The following is a 23,002-nucleotide window of genomic DNA, read 5'->3' on the forward strand; positions in this document are numbered from 1 at the left end:
GTTACTTCGCTAACACTTGCCTCCCGGTTGCCATGGCGACGTGGCAGCACAGAGCAGGAGATCCTAACAATAGCATTCCTCAAGGGCAATTAAAACGCCTAAAAAGGAATTGCACAACAAAAGAAATGTATCAAGAACAAACTAATGTTCTGAAAGAGAGGTTTGAAAGAAGCGGATATAATCGGGAGAAAGTGCTGAATGCTATACAGGAGGTTGACAAGATTGACAGGAAGGTTCTTTTAGAAGGGAATAAACCCAGACAATCGAACTGGGAGAAGTTCGAATGGGCATTTGTCACAAGTTTCAATTCACAATATAGATTATTGGAGAAATCGGTAAGACGAAATTGGTACATACTAAAATAGGACCCAATTATAGGGACGTCGTTACCTGTACATCCAAAATTTATTTATAAAAAGGCTCCCAATCTGAGAAAGACACTGGTCAAAAGTTACCTACCTCCAAAAAAACGAGAAACAAGAATTGCAACACAAGGTTTCCATCGCTGTGGAGCATGTATTGGATGTAGGGAGGTTCCCAATGATGGATCCAAAAAATTAGAATCCATTTGTATCAATGGGAATACTGTCAAGATCTTGGATTATATCACATGTAATACAAAGAATGTGGTTTATTTCATTCAGTGTAAATGTAACCTCTTTTATATCGGACATACCACCCGATCCCTGAAAATCCGCCTTAGTGAACATTGCAGAAATATCAAAAAAGGCCTTGACACCCATGCACTGTCAAATCACTTTAAATGTCATCATAAATGTTCTACTAAAGGGATAGTGAAGTTTGCAGCAATTAAAATAGTGAAAAATAATCAACGTCAGAGGGATAGTGCAACGTTGTTAGCTAAAAAGGAGATGCAACTTATATATGATTGTAATACCCTTCATCCTATGGGTCTCAATAAAGACTTCGAACTTAAGTGGTTCATTTAGAAATTTAGTTGTGCCTCTATCCTTTTTTCAGTTTGTCTTGTTTGCTATCCCTATATTTATGGGTTTTTCCTCCGGTTATGTTGTATTGTTATGCTTTCCTGTTTTATCTAAGATGTTTTATTAAAGATGTTTTCTTATCATCAATGGTGAAATATAGCACCATTCTTTGTTTTGTTTTGAAATGTGGTTTTGTTTTAAATTTTTACAGCATTTATAAATATTACAGTGTTTTATATGGACTTCCTGTATTCCAACACGTTTCCGCCATGCGGAATGGACTTCCGGGATGGTTATAGTCCATTACGGGACTCTTAGTATCTCCCTCTAAGTGCAGGGGACGCGGCGGAAGTGACGAGCAGCCGGAAGCGATGCGCGGATAGAAAACGCGCCGGGAGTGATACGCCGTTAGAGGGCGCACCGGAAGTGACGCTCTGCTGTGAACGGTTGTCATGACTACGGATGGAAGACGCACAGGAAGTGATGCGCCGTCAGACGGCGCACCGGAAGTGATGCTCTACTATGCGCGGTCGTCATGACTAAAGGAGACTGATGTCCCGTCGGAAAAGGGACGTTGTGATTGGTTATTAGTGTATTTAAATAGGACATTATTCTGACATGTTCATTATGCCTTGAAAAAGACTCCAGGAAGGAGTTGAAACGCGTTAGCTATTTTACTATTTACACCAGCCATATTCAGCTGATCTGGCTCAATAAGAACCAGGTTCCTGTTCCCAGCTTCCAGATCCGGTTGGTCGTTGGTGATTTAAGAGCTTGTTTGAGAACTTTTTCTGGGTTCTCAGACCATCTGATAATTATTCTGTGGACCTACTGTGGCTGCCATTGTCCTAATACATACTTGTTTTTACTTGTTGTATGTTTACATCTTGCATGATGTTTATTAAATTTTATGTTGTCTACACATAATGGCATTTTCCCCTCTATTTTACATATATGTGAATATACCTGATCAATGAATGAGGTGGAAAGCCTGGATTTCTGAAACTGAATTCAGCCATAAAAGGAACGTATGGTTTACATTTAGCATTGTATACTGAATCTGTGGCACCTTGTGATATTTTACTCCTATCCTTTTCTTTCATTGATATCCAAAATACTTCTGAACCCAAACATTTTGGATATGGGAGACTCAACCTGTACCACAATAAATGTGGGATACATTGAAGCAGTAGCGGAACTAGCGAGCGGTGGGCCCAGGTGCGACAAAATGTTTTGGGCCCCCCCCCATCCAAGTCCACCCCCTCACCCCTGGAGAGGATCTGGTGAGGGGGACCTGCTCAGGGCCAGAGAAATGGATACCTAGCAACAGTGCCGTAACTAGACATTTTAGCACTGTGTGCAAGAAACGGCATAGGAGCCCCACCCCTGCATGCAAAACAGGGGCAGTGTGCGCCGTAGGCGCGCGCAAAAATACATAGTGGCGTGGCTTTGTGGGGAAGGGGTTTGGCCACAAAATAATACCAATTCATAAAACGGTGCACAGTAGTCTCCATTATTCAAATTACGCCGCACAGTAGCACCACTACACCAGGTAGAGACCCTTTTACACCTTACGGCGGACAGATTCCTCTTTTTACACATTACAGCAGACAGCGTCCCCTTTTTACACATTACGGCAGACAGCTCGCCCTTGTTACACATAGCGGCAGACAGCGTACACTTTTTACACATAATGGCAGACAGCGTGCCCTTGTTAAACATAGCGGCAGACAGCGTACACTTTTTATACATAATGGCAGACAGCATGTCCTTTTTACACATAACGGCAGACAGCGTGCCCTTGTTACACATAGCGGCAGACAGCGTACACTTTTTTACACATTACGGCAGACAGCGTGCCCTTGTTACACATTACGGCAGACCGCGTCCCCCTTTTTACACATTACGGTAGGCAGATTCCCCCTTTTTACACATTGTGGCAAAGATTCCCCACATAGCGTCAGACAGCGTACACTTTTTATACATAATGGCAGACAGCATGCCCTTTTTACACATAACGGCAGACAGCGTGCCCTTGTTACACATAGCGGCAGACAGCGTACACTTTTTTACACATTACGGCAGACAGCATGCCCTTGTTACACATTACGGCAGACAGCGTCCCCCTTTTTACACATTACGGCAGGCAGATTCCCCCTTTTTACACATTGCGGCAAAGATTCCCCCTTTTTACACATCACGTCAGGCAGATTCCCCCTTTTTAGACATTACGTCAGGCAGATTCCCCCTTTTTGCACATTGCAGCAAAGATTCCCCCTTTTTACACATTACGGCAGGCAGATTCCCCCTTTTTACACATTGCGGCAGGCAGATTCCCCCTTTTTAGACATTACGTCAGGCAGATTCCCCCTTTTTACACATTGCAGCAAAGATTCCCCCTTTTTACACATTACGGCAGGCAGTTTCCCCCTTTTTACACATAGCGGCAGGCAGATTACCCCTTTTTACACATTATGTCAGGCAGATTCCCCTTTTTACACATTGCAGCAGGCAGATTCCCCCTTTTTACACATTACGTCAGGCAGATTCCCCCTTTTTACACATTGCGGCAGGCAGATTCCCCCCTTTTACACATTGCGGCAAAGATTCCCCCTTTTTACACATTGCGGCAGACAGTCCCCCTTTTGAAAGAAAGAAAGAAAGAAAGAAAGAAAGAAAGAAAGAATGAATTATACTTACCCTCTCCGCTGGCTCAGGCTCCTCGGTGCAGCTTCCGGCAGATCACGATTCCCGGGCAGGAGAGAAGGAGGAGGAGAGAGGTGGAGGAGGGAGCCGCAGCAGCGCTGTGTTATTGGTTGAGGCGCTGCTGCTGCTGTCCCTCTGCTTCACTATAGGCTGTTCTCGGAAGACAGCCTATAGTGAAGCAGAGGGCCAGTGTCAGGTTCTATTTAGTTTGTGTTCCCGGAGGGGGCGCTAGTGGGTCAGTGGAAGTAGGATGGAGGAAGTGAGGAGGCTGGATTGGATTCCTGCGCATGAGCGCAACGTTGTTTATTAAACAATAAGTTTAAACAATATGGCAGCAGGAATACTTGACAATAACAGTAACAAATGCAATTGTGAATGTGCAGCGTGGAAGCTGAGAGTCTATGGCAAAGTCTGTATAGTAAGTTCAATCGATCAGGGGATCGATGTGTCAGTATGGGAACCGAGGGTTGTTAGGCCGTGGAGCCAGCAGAGATGATGATGGGAATAGCAAGCCTGGTAGCAATTGCAGGAGACAAGTGTTAAAGTTCTCAGTGCAGTTTGAAATAACACTGGCAGCTTGCAGGCTGATGAACAGGTGTAGATGATGAGATGCACCTGGAGGAGAGTCTCTACTGCAAAGGGCTGGAGCACACTGTAGTTGGTAAAGGTGTGAAGCTTGATCACTAGTGCAAGGATTGCTGGTACTTGTGGTTCCACGGTAGTACAGGATCAAACTGGAAGGCAAAGCAGGTAAACGGAGGAACTGGAAAACAGAGGAGTGACACGAAGTCCAGGACAAGGACTGACTCACCCTGCTGCTCCTGAAATACCCCCCGGTCTGTAGGTATTGGTGGAAAGTGAATGAGGAGGTGCGGCCAAGCTCCGGATTGGCTGATGCGGTAGTCTGATGGAAACTGTCATGGCGGCGCTCATGCCGCGGCCCGGCGGGAACGCGGCGTGCATGCACGCCCGCTGGCAACAGGAGCGTCCCTAGGCCCAAGATGACGTCCGGCGACAAGGCGACCAGTGGCAGCGAGACGCAGGGACTCCGGATGGAGACCGCACCAACGGACAGATGCAGCTGTGGTAAGTCGATTCCTGACAGTACCCCCTCCTTTACGGGTGGGCACCGAACACCCACGTGGCTTGGAAGGATGAGTTCTGTGGAAAACATGGACCAACCTTGGAGCATGAACATCTGTAGCATTTACCCAACTCCTCTCCTCAGGACCATAACCGGACCAGTCAATGAGGTATTGCAGACGACCGTACCGGCAATGGGAATCCAGAATCCTTCTCTATTTCGAACTCAATGCCCCGTTGGGTTCATACTTTGGGGCCAACTGGAAGAGCTCTTTGGAAACGATTCAGGATCAAGGGTCTAAGGAGAGAGACATGAAAGGCATTAGGTATTCGCAAGTAAGGAGGCAATCTGAGCTTGTACGCTACAGGACTGATGACTTTGTCAATGGAAAAAGGACCAATGAAGCGTGGTGCAAACTTCATCGATGGCACTCTGAGACGAAGGTTCCGGGTGGAAAGCCAACCCCTATCATTGGGTTTTAGGCTGGGAACTGCACGTCTTTTGCGGTCGGCAAAGAACTTGTATCGACTTGAGGCCTTTTTAAGGGAAACATGAATTTTCCGCCAAGTAGATGAAAACTGACTTAGAACAGAAGTGGCTGCAGGAACATCGATGTTTGGTAGATCTTGGAAATCTGGGACATGAGGATGTTGCCCATATACAGCAAAGAACGGGGTGGTCTCCGTGGCAGTATGATAGCGAAAGTTATGAGCAAATTCAGCCCACGGGAGCAGGTCTACCCAGTCATCTTGAGAAGAGGAAACATAAAGTCTCAAGAAGGTCTCTAGTTCTTGATTCACCCTTTCCGTCTGTCCATTCGTCTGAGGGTGGTAGGCTGACGAAAATTTAAGCTTAACTTGTAGGGCAGAACAGAGGGCTCTCCAAAACCTTGCTACAAACTGAACTCCACGGTCAGATATGATTTTAGTAGGCAGACCATGTAAGCGAAAAATCTTCCATAGGAAGATTTGAGCAAGTTTTGGAGCGGAAGGAAGACCTTGGAGTGGAACAAAATGGGCCATTTTGGTAAACCTGTCGACAACTACCCAGATGGTGTTGAATCCTTGAGAGGAGGGTAGATCGGAGATGAAGTCCATGGACAGGTGAGACCAGGGACGGCTGGGTACGGATAATGGTTGTAACTGACCTGCTGGAGACTGTCTGGGAGTCTTATGCTGGGCACACTTAGGGCAGGATGCCACGAAGTCCTTGATGTCAACCTTCATTTTCGGCCACCAGTAAGTTTCAGACAGGAACTTGAAAGTCTTTAGGACACCAGGATGCCCTGTGAACTTAGACTGATGAGCCCAAGACAGCAACTTAGAACGAAGCTCAGGGGAAACAAAAATCTTGCCAGGAGGCGGAACAGGAGTAACTTGAGACGAGACAAACACAACTAGATTCAAAACAGGATGCGGAACTGGATCAGAAATCTCCTCTTCGGATTCCATAGAACGAGACAGAGCATCAGCTTTGGTATTCTGAGAACCTGGACGGAAATGAAGCTTAAAGTTGAAACGAGAGAAGAACATTGCCCACCGGTCCTGGCGAGGATTGAGACACTGGGCTGCCTTTAGGTAGAGCAGGTTCTTGTAATCCGTGTAGATGTTAAAGGGGAACTTTGCTCCTTCCAGGAGATACCTCCACTCCTCAAGAGCCAGCTTGATCGCCAGTAATTCTTGGTCACCGATGGAGTAATTAGCTTCCGCAGGAAGGAATTTGCGAGAGAAGAACCCACAAGGGTGAATCTTCCCATCAACCCCTACTTGGGAGAGAACAGCTCCGACTCCCACTGTAGAAGCATCTACCTCCAACTCGAATGGCTTGTTAACATCTGGTTGTGACAGAACTGGGGTGGACATAAAAGCCTGCTTGATTTTCTGAAACGCAGCCAAAGCATCTTCTGACCAGTTGGAATGATCTGCCTCTTTTCGAGTTAAACTGGTAATAGGAGCAATGAGAGTTGAGAATCCTCTGATGAACTTCCTATAATAATTAGCGAACCCCAGGAATCGCTGAATGGCTTGAGAGTACTCGGAATAGACCAATTAGCAATAGCTTCCAATTTTGTTGGGTCCATCTGGAGATCCGATCCAGAAATTATATACCCTAGGAAGGGTATGGAGGAAACTTCGAAGGTACATTTAGACAACTTGCCGTAGAGACGGTTCTCACGCAGACGTCGGAGGACCACACGAACTTGTAGGCGATGCGAGGAGAGATCTTGAGAGAAGATGAGGATATCATCCAGATAGACTACAAGATATTTATACAGAACATCACGGAAAATTTCGTTAACAAAGTGCTGGAACACTGCTGGGGCATTACTCAACCCGAATGGCATTACTAGGTACTCGTAATGACCATCCCGAGTATTAAAGGCCGTTTTCCATTCATCACCACTTCGAATCCTGATAAGATTGTAGGCACCGCGGAGATCTAACTTAGTGAAAATGCGGGCTCCCTTGACTCTGTCAAATAATTCAGTGATGAGTGGTAGTGGATAGCTGTTTTTGACGGTAATATCGTTGAGCCCCCGGTAATCGATGCACGGACGTAATCCTCCATCTTTTTTTTAACAAAGAAAAAACCCGCTCCGGCGGGCGAAGATGAAGGGCGGATAAATCCTTTCTGTAGATTCTCCCTGATGTACTCACTCATTGCCTCGGTTTCAGGTACAGACAATGGATAAGTACGCCCTCTAGGTGGCTTTTTGCCAGGGATGAGATCGATGGGACAATCCCACTCTCTATGGGGCGGCAGAACATCGGCGGACTTTTCGCTAAAGACGTCAGAGAAATCTTGGTAGGCCACAGGAAGACTTGACTGAACTTTAACCTCTAAAGACCTCACAGGATGAACTTGGGCTAGGCAGGACTGATGGCAGTGTGAGCCCCAAGAAGTCAGTTGTAACGTGGACCAGTCAATCTGCGGATTATGTAGCTGGAGCCAGGGTATACCCAAAACGATCTCCTGGGTTGCCTGAGGGATGACTAGGAACTCAATTAATTCGGAATGCAGGAATCCGACTCCCAGCACAACTGGCTTGGTTTGATGAGAGATGTAACCCTTGGAAATTCGGCTACCATCCACTGCAGTGATATAGGCTGGATATGAGAGTTCGCAGATAGGCAGACAGAATTTATCAACTGCAGCTTGAGTAATGAAGTTTCCAGCAGCTCCACAGTCCACTAACGCGGTTACAGACTGGAGTCCAGCCCTAGTCTCTAAAGTCACAGGAAGGATAAGGTCTTGGTTTGAAGGAGCTTGTCTAGAAGTTCCCAACTTGACTCCTCCTTTACAAGTCAGGATATGGCGTTTCCCGAACGCGCTGTACAAGAATTAATTTGGTGACCAGTAGCCACACAATAAAGACACAGTCTCTCTCGAAGTCTTCTTGACCGCTCCTCAGGGGTTAAGCGGGACCTATTAATTTGCATAGGCTCATCAGAAGGTGGAGGCTGAAATTGTATCAGAGGTACCATTCTCGGCTTGCGAGGCTCACTACGACACGCTCACTGTTGCATTCGCGAATGCGAGAGTCCAACTTGATACACAAAGAAATTAACTCTGATAACTGCTCAGGAATGTCACGGGTAGCTAGTTCATCTTTAATCCGATCAGAGAGTCCATGCCAGAAGGCTGCTACCAGCGCTTGGTTATTCCATTGAATCTCTGCGGCTAACGTCTGGAACTGGATGACGTATTGACCCATGCTACAGGTACCTTGACGGAGTTGGATAAGATCTGCAGAAGCTGATGTTGCGCGACCTGGTTCATCAAAGATGCGTCTGAAGGTTGACCCAAATTCGGTATAGTTATACATAAGAGGGTCAGCACGTTCCCAAAGAGGAGACATCCAACTCAAGGCTGATCCCGAGAGCAGAGATATAATGTAAGCAACCTTGGATCTTGGCGTGGGGAAGTTGTGTGGCAACAACTCAAACTGGATCTCACATTGATTAAGAAACCCGCGACATAACTTGGGGCTGCCATCATATTTGCTGGGCACGGGCAGGTGCAAGCGTGACACTGGAGTTGATGCAGCCGGTGAAGGAGAACCCGCTGCACTTGCAGGAGCAGGGGTGACTGGAACTGAAGAAACGAGAGCACTGGGCAGAGACTGTTGTAGTGTATCAAGACGGGAGGACATTCCTTGCAGGAACTGGAACATCTGCTGCTGCGCAGCCTCTTGACCATCCAAACGGGAGACCAGATTTTGAAAGGCCCCTGACCCCACATTCTGACCACCATCCGAGTCCATCGGTCCTGGACTTACTGTCAGGTTCTGTTTAGTTTGTGTTCCCGGAGGGGGCGCTAGTGGGTCAGTGGAAGTAGGATGGAGGAAGTGAGGAGGCTGGATTGGATTCCTGCGCATGAGCGCAACGTTGTTTATTAAACAATACGTTTAATGGCAGCAGGAATACTTGACAATAACAGTAACAAATGCAATTGTGAATGTGCAGCGTGGAAGCTGAGAGTCTATGGCAAAGTCTGTATAGTAAGTTCAATCGATCAGGGGATCGATGTGTCGGTATGGGAACCGAGGGTTGTTAGGCCGTGGAGCCAGCAGAGATGATGATGGGAATAGCAAGCCTGGTAGCAATTGCAGGAGACAAGTGTTAAAGTTCTCAGTGCAGTTTGAAATAACACTGGCAGCTTGCAGGCTGATGAACAGGTGTAGATGATGAGATGCACCTGGAGGAGAGTCTCTACTGCAAAGGGCTGGAGCACACTGTAGTTGGTAAAGGTGTGAAGCTTGATCACTGGTGCAAGGATTGCTGGTGCTTGTGGTTCCACGGTAGTACAGGATCAAACTGGAAGGCAAAGCAGGTAAACGGAGGAACTGGAGAACAGAGCCAGAGACACAGGTCATAGGAGTGACACGAAGTCCAGGACAAGGACTGACTCACCCCGCTGCTCCTGATATACCCCCCGGTCTGTAGGTATTGGTGGAAAGTGAATGAGGAGGTGCGGCCAAGCTCCGGATTGGCTGATGCGGTAGTCTGATGGAAACTGTCATGGCGGCGCCCATGCTGCGGCCCGGCGGGAACGCGGCGTGCATGCACGCCTGCTGGCAACAGGAGCGTCCCTAGGCCCAAGATGACATCCATCGACAAGGCGACCAGTGGCAGCGAGACGCAGGGACCCCGGACGGAGACCGCACCGACGGACAGATGCAGCTGTGATAAGTCGATTCCTGACAGCCAGCAGCAGCAGCACCTCAACCAGTAGCAAAGCGCTGCTGCGGCTCCCTCCTCCACCTCCCTGCTCCTCCTTCTCCCCCGTACCGCTGTTCCTCTCCTCTCTGTCCGGGCGGCTGTGTGCTGTGGGCAGCGGTTGCCCGCAGCACACAGCGGCATGTAATGAGTCAGTTTGACTCATTACATGCTTTGGGCCCCTGGACAGTGGCGGGCCCCAGTGCAACGCACTGGTTGCACTGGCGGTAGTTCCGCCTCTGCATTGAAGACAATTACATAGAATACAGTATGCAGTTCCCCAAAGTGCAAATAAAAGATATTGGGCTGATGTAGATGTGAACAGAGGCCTGTCTCTGGATTGTATTTGTGTGTTTGTACAATTTTAGCAATCTTGACTCTCAAACTTTGTTTTAATTCATAGAAAAAAACAGCATAGCCCCCTCCCCTTCTGCAATAAGCTGTGATATTTAATCTGGTCTTCTAAGGTAGGGTGACCATATTATCCCTTTTACCTGGGACGCTCATGGATTACACAGGTTCTGTGGCTGATTAAATACAGCTAAAATGTAGGCTTGAAGTCAGCCAGCCACAGAACCTGTGTAATCCATGAGTGTCCCAGGTAAAAGGGATAATATGGTCACCCTATCTAAGGGGATACACCAAATAACAGTGTGTTCTGCATACCTTGAGATTACCACACTAATATTAAATAGAATTGAACTCATCTTGGTACCATTTGGCTGTGGGTATCTGGGTAATTTGAAATATCTAGTTCCTTGAAGACATAAAGAAAATCTGATGCCCTTAATAAGTTAAAACTTTCTGGTACCGATAATAATTTGTAATTATCTGGTGGCTCTAATAAATAATAAATATATGATGGCTGTAATACATTTTCAACAGTTGGCAGCCATAAGAAAAATAATCAAAACAATTGTAGTGCAGTGATTCCCCTAACATATTTAAACCTCTTATTCATAAGAATACATATGGAAAAAAAATGTATCTGAAGGAAAGTAAACAGACAGCTAACCAATCAGGAGTGGTCTGGGTGAAAGCAAAATCACATGATCCCTGGATTATTTCCCCAGCACTACTGTAGGTTGTAGGCTAATTACAACAACTATATATATATATATATATATATATATATATATATATATATACACACACAGTATATTGTTGATATCTTAAGATATTTTTCCAGCTTTGTACTTTTACTTAGCTATAATGTTATGATGTATTAATGAATATACTGTATTTCTGTTTTGTTTGACCAGGAAATAGATTGGGTATATTAGGTGTACAGTAACCTACTGTAAACCACACAACTAACCTGAGACTTTAATGTAACTGTCCAATCGATCTTCACCTACCAGGGGCTTAGCAAGAAATTTGTGGGCCCCATAGCAACATTTTGAAGGCACCCTGTCCCAATGCTTCTAGAGAGACACCTCTCTGCAGCAGTTGTTCATTGTTTGCCCCATAATAGTTCCCTAGTTTTCTTACTGACCTATAGTAGTGTCTTAGATAATGTTATCCCCCACAGAACTGCCCTTATTTATTTTATAGACCATAGTAGGTCACATTGTAGGGTTGCCAGTACACATTATGCAATACAGTACCCCTAATTCACATTACTATATACAGTGCCTACAGTTCATATTATGCCACATTAAAGGGCCCCAGTTCATATTATTCCACACTATGGTACCATCACTTCATATTGTGCCACATTACAGTGCCTCAGTTCATAATCATATTACTACATGTAGCATTATAATGCCCTCCAGTTCATTTTATACCACAGTAGAATGAGCAGGTTCAGGGTTGTAACTAAATATATTGTAGGACGAAAGGCAAAAGTTTGTAAGGGCCCCTATGTACCAATCAATGGTTGAAAATGTATACAACACATGTAACTTTGACAGGGAAGGTGGCCCCTCTCAGCTCTGGGCCCGATAGCAGCTGCACTCCCTGCATCTATGGTAGTTACGCCCTTGTCACCTACTGTACATTTGTCACAAAGCAGTGCTGAGTTTATTGAGAATATCATATATCTTTTTGTCATAACAGTTTTTCTGTTGCACACAATGTCAAATTCTTTAGTCCGTAGTAAGCTGATTTTCTCCCAAAGAACTATTTGACATTATGAATAAGATCTAAAAATAATGTCCTCTAAGTTCCAACTGTATAATACATTTGTCATACAATACAGTATTTTCAATAAAAATAGCTTCACTCCACTGGGAGCAAATTAACATTCTGCTGACATTGCATATTGTGGAATAGTTAGAGGTTAACTTTGCACACAGAAAAATAATAAAATGAAATACAAAATAATATCAGTATCCTTGAATCATGAAAAGAATAACATAATATTTAATATTGTGCTCATTGTTAAACTAGAAGCACAGAATAATAAATATACAGTATAGGCCAAGCATTGAAATTGTTCTTTATTCTCATAAAGTACAGATATATTAAGTATTAACATGAAACCTAGTGCATTACAATTTTACCATATTTCACTGCACATCTATTACAGTGTTGCATCATATAATGATAATGTAACATCCTCCAATCAGTTACACAGTTTAGATTTAATATAAACTGCCTGGTGGACTCTTACCATGAATCAAGAAAATTTTAAATAAGAATATTTTTTTTTCTGTAGCATTACACATTTATTTGTTGTACTAAAATATGACTTTGGAAATGTAAATAATGATGATAAATGGGATCTACAGTAGTTCACTGCTGCATGATGTTCATATGCAGTATAATAATAAACACCCACGGAAATACTGTAATATATGTACAGTAGTCAAGTGCAGCACTGTACAGAGTATGTACTATAGTGTAAGAATGGGAAATCTGCTCAGAGCTGCATTACCAATAAAATGATGAATACTATCATGATTAATAGTGTAGAGAAACATTTCAGTTGCAATTATTTATTTATTTTAATTATTGTAAAATTTTGGAAGATCATTCGCAAAATTAGGAGTACTTTATTTATTTCAATTTATTAATATAGCACACACATATTCTGCAGTGCTTCACATTTTTAGACATTCACAACAGTCCCTGCCCAAATGGAGCTAACAATCTATATTCCCTAGCATAGGTTTGGCCAACCCGTGGCTTTGCATCTGTTATGAAACCACACATCTCAGCATTCCCTGCCACAGTTTTAGCATTCCCTAATAACAATACTGTAGCAGGGCATGCTAGGTCTTATAGTTTCACAACAGCTGGAAAGCCACAGGTTGGTCAGGCCTGCCCTAGCACATGTGCAGCAGGCAGGGGAACTTTAACAGAGGAGGGGGAAAGTGTGCAGATTCCGGGCGAGCCCCCTCCTCTCCATGGTGCAGTAGGCACTGGCATTTTGTCAGAGTCTACTGCGCATGTACAGGTCTCCTTAAAAGTGGCGCCAACCATGTTTCGGAGACTAATTTCACTACAGCACATGCAGAGTGGCCATTTTGGCTGTGATGTTTGCAGCGCCTGATGGAGTACTTAAGTATTTAATAATGGGGGCTGTGTGTGCAATGTGGGCCCCCGGACACAGTGGCCCATGTGCATCGCACACATTGCAGCCATTATAGAAACACCAATGACACTAGGCGTTTTTTCATCAGTAGCCAATTAACCTAATAGTATGCTTATGGCTTGTAGGAAAAAACCCATGCATACATGGTGAGAACATACAAACTTCACACAGACAAGCACGCCTGGTGTGTCGAAACACATTGGAGAGATGAGCCAGGAAGTCTGCCACAGTTCCTTGACAAGCACATTTGGGACAAGTCATCTAGGAGTTTGGGATTATCCCGGGATCCCACTCTCCTCAATTGGTGACTATGTTATCCCAAAGCATTTTGATGTGGAAAAAGTTTACAAAACTCTAATTTTTACATTTTTGGAGCCATCAATAAACAGTTGATTTTATCTATGTGATGTTGGAATCATAAATTGACATACAAATCTGTCAAGGGATAAAGATACCTTTATGTGCATTTACACAGCCGGCTTGCATGTAAGCATCTGTAAGCTTCATTGCCTGATTGTATCACACAGAGTGTATTTACATCCAGTTACTATGGGGAACACAGCTGGTGGAAGGAATCTTAACACACACATATTCCTCCTACTTCCACGTGTTAGTGGTGACAAGAGACTTGTTTTTATGATAATGCACTATTGTGTGTCATTTTAATTTGTTTTTCATGTACACAGACTTCATATGAAATTTGAGATTATCTGAGATGCACCTTTACAAAATGATAAGTATATTATCTCATAAATATGGATTATAGCGCAATTCTTGTTGATTTTCTTCATATTTGTCAATATTGTGTGAGTTGGGTGACTCATTGTTTCAATAAGGTGCTGCATATATCCTGTTGCGCCCATTAATCAGTGTCAATTGCAAATAGAAAGCATAACCATACCTACTTTTCAATAATCCAATCTAGATATGAAGATCTGTAGAATGGTGTTTAATTGTAGTAATAGGAGAATTTGTTAAAACTGTAAATACAGTAGAATGGAATTTACGACATTCCCAGATATATATAATGCAATCATATTCTGTATGGTGGTGTTTTCCCCAGCACACAGATGTATCTATATAAACGTGAGTGGGCTATTGATCATTTAAGTAAATATAACAATTTATAAAAATTGTAACACATAAACACAAAGTGATATTCTGCAGTAAATGATGTTAAAAAGGCATATAACCATACATATAAAGCACAAAACAAATAAGCAATAAAAGAACAAAAAATGTCAATATGAATGATATTAAATAAAAAAATATACAGTAACTCAGGGCGCTAACAGATGTCTGAACACTCCAATATAAATTAATCTATATAGCATATAAAATATGTTTCAATCCACCGCTGCAGTCTTAATTAAATCTTTGTTTGGGTTTACAGAAATAAATTGTAAAAGACCGTGCTGGCGGGTCAACTAATATACCAATAGTTCAGAATAAAAACACTTTATTAAAAATATTTGAAAACTAATAAAAATGAATCTTGGAAAAAAAAAAAAAAATATTGCACATGTATCAGAATGCCAGTATCATAGCAACATTGGGGGTAATTCCAAGTTGATCGCAGCAGGATTTTTGTTAGCAATTGGGCAAAACCATGTGCACTGCAGGGGAGGCAGATATAACATGTGCAGAGAGAGTTAGATTTGAGTGGGGTGTGTTCAATCTGCAATCTAATTTGCAGTGTAAAAATAAAGCAGACAGTATTTACCCTGCACAGAAATAAAATAACCCACCCAAATCTAACTCTTTCTGCACATGTTATATCTGCCTCCCCTGCAGTGCACATGGTTTTGCCCAATTGCTATAAAAAATCCTGCTGCTATCAACTTGGAATTACCCCCATTGTTACAAAGGCACATTCTATCAATCTCCACAGTTTATTTCTGGAAACAATAACCAACATGAGGAGTTAATTAGCAGCAGACTTAACCCTTTTTGGTTTGAACTCTCTTGTAATGTTTTGCACAAATAATATTTCACTCACACTTAGTTGAAATAGCAATAACTGAGAGTATAAATGTTGGCACAAAGCCTCTTAGAAGATATTATTCAGTAAGAAAGCTCTGTTATTAACAATCTCACATTTCAATGAGTTGGCAGTAATTAGTTTCCACCCATATCCAAATCCTACAAAATCCAGACAAATCAATCAAGAAACACAAATTTTCCTGGGATCACAAATAAAGGGTAGTGACTAGGAACTGTGTACCCAAAAAATATTAATGAGACAGGATGAGAAGGTTATTATCTAAGCGTGCATTTTTATCAAAGGGTGATAAAATTGACACATAACAGCAGCGTTATAGAAAACAAAACAAAGAATACTGAAGAATAACAAATGTGAGTCACTTACTCTTCAGATCACTCACCTCCTGATTGTTGCATTTGATTAAATAGCACGGAACTACCTTACTTGGACATTTCAAAAACCATCCATTTCACCAAAAAATGCTTGTATCTGTATTTTTGTAATTTTGTTTTTTTATGCACAGCTGCACCAATACAACTTTACCTACAAACACTTAAAAAAACTTACAGAATTACCATTGCTTCTTAACCCTCTCACAATCCTTTAATTTCTTACAGTCCAAATACATTTCTGCACCCACTTTATCTACGCTTTTGATTCATTTAATACTAAATCTACACCCATTGAGCCTACGCTGCTTTTCTCACCTGCATTTCTGAGGCTTTCTTATTCTCCCCACATCACTCAGTGTCTACCTAATCATGTATCTTTATTCTTCCCTCCTAGTCTCCTACACCTTCTCCTCTCTCCCCTCCTCTGTCTCACCTCCATCTCTCTGTATTCTTTCCCCTACTTTCCTGTTACCCCACTTTCAGTCACCTCTGCCCCATGGTCCTGCTACCCCACTACTCAGCCCTGCTCCCTCCCTTCCCTGTCACCTCCCCACACCCCCATCCACATCACACTGAACTCCCCCCTGCCCACCTCCTGCAGTTTGCCCTCCTTGCTCAGGCACCCGCACCATCACTACTCTCTTAGCATCCCTGCCCTCAAAGTTAATCTCACCTCATCGCTACAGCAACCCTGATAATCTAATTCACATCTCTCCCACAAACTCATACCCCCTGTCCTGTGCCCTCTGGAATGCCAGGTCTGTTTGTAAAAAACTGGTCCCCACTCAAGACCTTTTAATTTCCAACTCCCTACACCTACTAGCCATTTCTGAAACTTGGATTATGCCCTCTGACACTACTTCTCCTGCTGCTCACTCTGCTGGGGGCCTCGCATTCACACACACACCCTGACCTGGGGTCGCTATGGGGGTGGTGTTGGGGTCCTTTTACCTTCTAGTTACTTCTGCCAACTCATACCACCAGAACCATCTCCTACATTCTCTACATTCGAGGTCCATACTATATGCCTCGCATTCACACACACACCCTGACCTGGGGGTCGCTATGGGGGTGGTGTTGGGGTCCTTTTACCTTCTAGTTACTTCTGCCAACTCATACCACCAGAACCATCTCCTACATTCTCTACATTCGAGGTCCATACTATATGCCTCTTCCAACCAGTCCATCTTAGAGTAGCTGTCATTTACCACCCCCCTTGCATTGCTTCCAAATTCAACGACAACTTTGCTTCCTGGCTTCCTCACTTCCTCTCTTCTGACATTCCCTCCATTATCCTAGGCAATTTCAACATCCCTGTCGACATCCCCACACAATCCCCTGCCTCTAAACTCCTTAGCCTCACCTCTTCACTTGGTCTATCCCAGTGGATCTCCTCACCCTCCCATGTGAATGGGAGCTCACTGGATCTGGTCTTCACTCACCGTTGTGATATCTCTGATTTTTCCAACTCCCTATTTCTTCTCTCTGACCACCACCTGCTCTCCTTTAACCTATCTTTCTCGGATTCCCCATCTCTACCTCCTAAGGCTACCATTACTGAGCGTAACATTGAGGCTATTGACACCACATTCCTTTCCACCCTGTTTGACTCACTTCTCTCTCCTATTCTCTCTCTCTCTCTCTCTCATGCCCTGAACAAGCCACTTCCATATACAATGCATCCCTTACTTCTGGTCTTGACTATGTTGCTCCACCAACCACTATTCACCCTCGCAAATTAACACCTCAACCCTGGCACACCAAATGCACCAGATATCTGCAAAAATGCTCACGTACTGCTGAGCGACATTGGAGGAAATCACGGTCTAAGGCAGACTTCCTCCATTTCAAACTTATGCTCTCATCCTTCAGTGCTGCCCTTTCTCTTGCTAAACAGTCATACTTCTAAAACCTCATCTCCTCCCTGTCTTCCAACCCCAGGTTCCTCTTTGCCACTCTCAACTCACTCCTCTGCCCACCTCCACCTCGTCTCCCTTCCTCACTCTCTGCTCTTGACTTTGCCACTTACTTCACATCCATAATTGACTCCATATGTCAGGACATCACATCACACCAGACCATCAGTAACCAGCTTCCTCCCATCCCTTACCACCCCTCCCACCAACTCTGACATCTTTCTCCCATGCATCTGGAGAGGAAGTCATGGCCCTCATTCGTTCCTGTCCGCTCACCACCTCCCCATTTGACCCTATCCCCTCCCACCTCCTCCGCTACCTCTATCCTTCTGCCTGTTCCCATCTTTCCCACCTTCTCAATCTCTCCCTCTCATCAGGCACTGTCCCCTCTGCCTTCAAGCATGCGCTCATCTCTGCCTTACTTCCTTTCTCTCCTCACACTCACTGCTTGACCCATTCCAGTCTGGCTTCCGTCCTCTCCACTCCACTGAAACTACCCTTACAAAAGTATGGAATGACCTCCATGCTGCTAAATCTAAGGGACACTACTCTCTACTTATTCTACTTGATCTCTCTGCTGCTTTTGACACTGTGGACAATCCTCTCCTACTGCAAATCCTTCACTCCATTGGTCTGCATGATACTGCCCTCTCTTGGCTGTCTTCCTACCTCTCTGACCATTCATTCTCTGTCTCCTCTCATGACTCCACCTTCCCCTCCCTTCCACTACCTGTAGATGTACCCCAAGGTTCTGTCCTTGGTCCTCTTCATTTCTCTTTCTATACGGCCTCACTAAGTAAGCTCATTAGTTCTTTTGGTTTCCAATATCATCTCTCTGCTGATGACACCCAAATCTATCTTTCCTCTCCAGACCTCTCCCCTGCTCTCCTCACTCATATCTCCAACTGTCTCTCTGCTATCTCTTCCTGGATGTCCCAGTGCTTTCTTAAACGTAACATGTCTAAGACTGAGCTGATCATCTTCCCTTCCTCCCGCATAATCTCACCTCCTATAATCTCATTATCTAGTGATGGCACTACTATCTCCTCTAGCCCCCAAGCGCGCTGTCTTGGAGAAATCCTTGACTCCTCCCTCTCCTTCAAACCACACATTCAGCACCTCACACAAACCTGCCATTTTCATCTAAAAATTATTTCCAGGATCAGACCCTTTCTGACCCAGGATGCTACTAAGACTTTTTTCCACTCACTGGTCATCTCGAGACTGGACTACTGTAATATTCCTCCTGACTGGTATTCCTAACAACTTCCGCTCTCCACTCCAATCTATCCTCAATGCTGCTGCCCGGCTCATTTTCTCACCAAACGCACTACGTCCACCTCTCCTCTCTTACAAGACTTTCACTAGCTCCCCTTCCCTTTCAGAATCCATTTCAAGCTTCTCACACTCACTTACAAAGCCCTCACCCACTCCTCTCCCATCTACATCTCTGACCTTATCTCCCTTTACACTCCCACCCGTCCTCTTTGCTCTGCTAATGCACGCCGACTCTCCTGCCTATGGATTACTTCCTCCCACTCCTACCTCCACGATTTTTCACGTGCTGCACCACTTCTCTGGAATTCCCTACCTCTCCCCCTCAGACTCTCCACCTCTCTACAAAACTTTAAACGGGCTCTCAAGACCCACTTCTTCACCAAACCCAGCCAAATCTCATCCTAACCCTCTGTTCCATGCTCTCTATGTACCCCATCTGTGTCACCCCTGTCTGTCTACCCCTCCCCTTTAGAATGTAAGCTATCACGAGCAGAGCCCTCTTCCCTCATGTGCTTATCCTTTTTCTTACTTTAATAATCTTCAACTGCACCAAATCCAGTAGTCTTCGGCCACCTGATACTTAATCCAGTGTCACCTGCTGATGTAACTATGTTTATGTACCCTGTACTTGTCCTGTATTGTCATCAACTGTAAGTTGCTGTTTTCCTGTTTGATTATTTGTTTATGTACTCTGTAATAGGGTGCTGCGGAACCCTTGTGGCGCTATATAAATAAAGAATAATAATAATAATAATAATAATAATAATAATAATAAAAAAACATAAATGGTTTAAATCTTATACTCAAAACTTGAGAGACTTGCCTACACTCAACTCACACACTTTCTTCACTCACACAAATTAGTAGACCCACTTCAGTGCAGGTTATATTCCCAACACGCCACAGAGAAAGCACTGACTAAAGTAGTGAATGATCTGGTCACTAAGAAGTTCAAAGGCCATTACTCACTTCTTATTGTTCTAGATCTCTCTGCTGCTTTTGACACAGTTGACCACTCTCTTCTCATACAAACACTACAATCCCTAGGTTTTAGGACACAGACCATTCTTTGTTCTAATTCTACCTATCTAATCGCTCTTTCAGTGTCCAGTTATCTGAATGCCCCTCCTCTTTGTACCTCTATCAGTTGGTGTACCACAAGGCTCAGTCTTACATCCTCTGGTTTTCTCAATCTATAACACATCTCTTGGCAATCTAATCAGCTCTTTTGGATTTCAGTATCAACTGTATGCAGATGATACTCAAATCTACCTATCCTCCCTGATTTGTCACCAGCTTTTTTGGTCTGTGTCACTGAATGCATTTCTGCCATTTCATCTTGGATATCATCTCACCACCTCAAACTTAATATTTCCAAAACAGAATTGATTATATTTACACCGACAAGTTGTAGTTACCAACCTAATATCTCTATTACTGTTGAGAACTCAAAATCAATCCTACCCCCACAGTCTTGCTGCCTAGGTGTCATCCTTGACTCTGAACTGTCTTTTGTTCCCCATATTCAATCTGTCTCAAAATCATATTACGTGCATCTAAGAAACATATCTAAAATCTGACCATACCTTACACAAGACACTGCAAAAATTCTAATCCATGCTCTCATTATCTCCCACATTGATTATTGTAATAGTCTTCTTACTGGTCTTACCAAAAAGAGACTCCACCACTACAATCCATTCTAAATGCAGCTGTGAGGCTTATCTTCCTCGCTTAGACGTTCATCGTCTGCAGATCCGCTCTGTCAGTCCCTCCATTGGTTACCTGTATTCTACTGTAATTAATATAAAATACTATTACTCAATCACAAAGCCATTAACTAAACTACACAATGTACATCTCTTCACTGATATCAAAATATCTCCCAACCCGAACTCTTTGCTCTTTACATGATCTACTTCTCATCCATACTCATTATTCACTCCCATTCACTATTACTGGACTTTCTTTCGGGCTGCATCCAGTTTGTGGAGTTCCCTCCATTGCACAATAAGACTCTCCTCTAGTCTCATGGCAGTATATCAAATTCTTATCCCAGTGGTGGCCAACGCGTGGCTCTTGAGCCACATGCGGCTCTTTCTTTCTTCAAATGTGGCTCTAAACACTCAAAGTCACGTGACCACAAGAGATCTGTAAACTGCTGCACTCCAGCCAGACATGCAGCAGCACTACGTAGACTGTGAACTGAGGGAGCCAAAATAACATGGGGGAGCAGGCTGGAGTGACACAGACGGGTGCTGGCTGGAGTGACACAGGCTGGTTCTGGCTGGAGTGACACATGGGAGAACTGAAGTGTATTATGTGAATCTGGCTTTTCAATATATTTTATGCGGATCTGGCCTTCTCAATTATTTGATGTAGAAGTGGCTTTTTCATTGTATTTTATGTTGGATCTAGCTTTTTCAATGTATTTTATACCAGGGGCGTGGCCTAGATGGCACAAGGTCACACCCATTTTTGCAAGTGCGTCTTCGGCTCAAAGTTGGCTCTTTGATGTACCTAACAAGATATCTTGGCTTTTTGTCTCTGACTGGTTGGCCACCCCTGTCCTATCCAATTACATTCCCACTGTACAGTCCACATATATCCTCACATATTTTATCCCTCCTTACTTCCCCTTCCTCCTGACCCCTGGCCAACATTGCTGTGTGACCATGTTAGGTAGCCCACCAAAAAACTCTGCAATCTGGTTGACCATAATGCAATATCCTTGTGAATCAATTATTATTTCAATATATATTGTATTGTAAGCCTGCAAGCAGGGCCTTCCTACTTCTTTGACTACCTGTTATTACCCAGTTTTGTTTTATCACTGTTGCTTCTAGTTGTAAAGTGCAACAGATTTTGCTGTGCTATATAAGAAACTGTTAATAAATGAATAGAATAAATAAATAAATATATGTCAGGGTAAAAATTGACAAGTGCTAACACATACGTTGAGTAACTCTTGTGAACCTCCTGCCTCATTGTAATGAATCCTCTATATACAGCATCTGCTTAGTCCACTGTTTAGGAGATACAGGGGTTACTGCTGTAGATGGTTAAAACCTGATTTTTCCTTCCAACAGTTGGATATCGATGCGTCATTCTACCCATCGCATGCACATCATGCATGTTTTGGGTGCAAATACGATGCGATGCGCTGCTCTGTGAGTTGCATGTCACATCAACTGATCATATGTGCTACACATACTGATCATTCGATCCCAGTAGCGGGCAGTTGCAGAGGTACGATAGATCGTATGGTGCAAAAGCACAGTACAATCTATCGCATGCAGGGAAGCTGCAGATGGATCATGGGACAACTCACATCTAATGCGAGTTGTCCAGCTGTATGGACAGCATTTGAATTATCTACCTTTCTATGCAAGGTCGAATAGGTGAATGAATAGATTATCTGACTGCAATGCCACAGGGGTTTGAATCCTGGGCATGTCAGCATCTTGAAATGTAATAAAAGACAATGTACTGAATAACAAACAAATCTCAAGTTGAGTTCATGAATGTTGTATAGGTATTAGTGACAGAAGGGGTCAGGGTAGAAGACAATGGCGGTCAGGAGATGCTGGGCTTCAAAAAGGGGGGAAGCTGCAGGTGAAAGTAATTAAAACAGATGATTGACAAGTGCCGCCAACAGCGCCCCCTACTCTGCAGCGTTATGCACGGTGCCCCTTCTGCACACACCTAGTTACGGCCCTGGTGATTAATATTTTAAGTAGAAATGATATGTCTTATACTCAACGGAGCGATGGCTACCACCCATCCGGGATTCCTCTAAACTGTTTGGGATTTGCAATATTTATCCAGAGTCTCGAAGCTTGGCGAATGGAGTTCAAGGCCCCATCTGCTGTTTCGCCTCTTTACACTTCTGCAGTTCACTTCCTCTGATACCTCTGCCAGCATCCTCTGATACTCAG

This window comes from Pseudophryne corroboree, chromosome 3 (assembly GCF_028390025.1).
Source record: "Pseudophryne corroboree isolate aPseCor3 chromosome 3, aPseCor3.hap2, whole genome shotgun sequence".
Lineage (NCBI taxonomy): Eukaryota > Metazoa > Chordata > Amphibia > Anura > Myobatrachidae > Pseudophryne > Pseudophryne corroboree.